Consider the following 1,809-nt stretch of genomic DNA (forward strand, 5'->3'; position numbering starts at 1 on the left):
CAGAACAGATAAACTCCTCAGGACCAATAAGGGGAGAAGCAATACTAGAAAGGGTAGGGGGGTGGGGAATAAGGGGGAACCAATCACAATGCGACATATGACCCCCATCCCAGGGGAACGGACAGCAGAAAAGTGGGTGAAATGAGACAGCAGTTGGTGTAAAACATGAAAAAATATATATATATAAATTATCAAGGGGACATGGGGGAGGGAGGGAGGGAGGATGGAGGGGTGGAGAGAAATGAGGAGCTGATGCCAGGAGCTCAAGTGGAAAGAACATGTTTTGGAAAAGATGATGACAACATATGTACAGCTGTGTTTGACACAATGGATGTGTGTATGGATTGTGATAAGAGCTGTAAGAGCCCCCAATAAAATAAAATTAATTTTAAAAAGAGAAAAAAATAGATTTGGCACATTGAACATTGATGACCAAAGACCAGACGAGTTGTGGGATGACATCATGGACATCACACCTGAAGAACGCTAAAGGTCATTTTTTAAAAGTCCAGTGTCAGCAGGAATTCTGACACGTGTTCTTAAACATACAATAGCTGAATCAAAAGGGAGAAATCATGAAGTAAAAGACCTAAAGAGAAGGTGCTGAAGGGTAGCTGGAGAAGATAAAGTATTATAGCAAAATGTTCAAAGACCTTATGTTAGGCTGGGTTCTCTAGAGAAATAAAACTAGTAACTCTTGTATGTGCATGTAGATAGAAAGCGATTTCTATCAAGAAAAGGATTGAGTGAGTCCAGTCTGTTTCGAGTCCATAGGTCAGATGTAAGCTGAAGACTTTTCTTTACTCCTGTAGCTGCAGGGGATGATGAACAGAAAGCAGGTGCTGAAGGAAGAAGACCAAGCTGGCCTTCTGACATTGATGAAAAATAAGATTCCAGGGACTAACAGAATATTGAGATGCTACAACAAATGAATACAGCCCGTGAACCACTCACTCATCCCTGCCAAGACATTTGGAAGACACCTAGCTGGTCAACTGACTGGAAGACATGCACATTTGTGCCTCCTCCACAAAACCTCAGAAATTATTGAACAATGATATTAATATTGCATGTCAGTAACATTATCCTGAAACTAATTTTTAAGTGGTTTCAGCCATTTAACAACAGGGAACAGCCAAAAATTCAAACCAGAGGACATGGAACATACCAGAATATCATTGCTGATGGCAGGTGGATCTTGGCTAAAGTAAAGAATACCAGAAGGATGTTTACCTGTGTTTTATTGATTAAACAAAAGCATTCAACTCTGTTGGCCATAACAAACTATGGACAAGATTACAAAGAATGGGAATACCAGAGCAACTAATAGCGCTCGCGGCAACCTGAACACAGACCAAGAGGAAGTTACAAACAGAACAGGGGGATACTGTGTAACTTAAAATCAAGAAAAAGTGTCCATCTGGTTGTTTCCTTGATGTTCATCATACTTATTACTCTGAACGCTGATCAAATAATCGGAGAAGAAGACGCAATATGGGAATTGAAGGAAGATCCCTTAGCAACCTGTGCTTTCCAGATGGTACTATCATGCTTGCTGACGCCAAGAGGACTTGAAGCATTCACTGGCGAACATCAGACTCCAGCCTCCAGTGTGGATTACACCTTAACATAAAGAAAACAAAAATCTTCACAACTGGACCAAAAAGCAACATCATGACAAATGGGAGGCAGGGGCGGGGGGAGAGGACACTGAAATTGTCAATGATTTCACTTATTTGGCTCTACGATCAGTAGAAAACGCCGTTACGAAATCAAAGCACACGTTTCAGTGGGCAAATCTGCAAAGTC

Source organism: Echinops telfairi, unplaced genomic scaffold, assembly GCF_000313985.2.
Source record: "Echinops telfairi isolate 266 unplaced genomic scaffold, ASM31398v2 ScPeMD7_60;HRSCAF=208, whole genome shotgun sequence".
In the NCBI taxonomy this organism is placed as follows: Eukaryota; Metazoa; Chordata; class Mammalia; order Afrosoricida; family Tenrecidae; genus Echinops; species Echinops telfairi.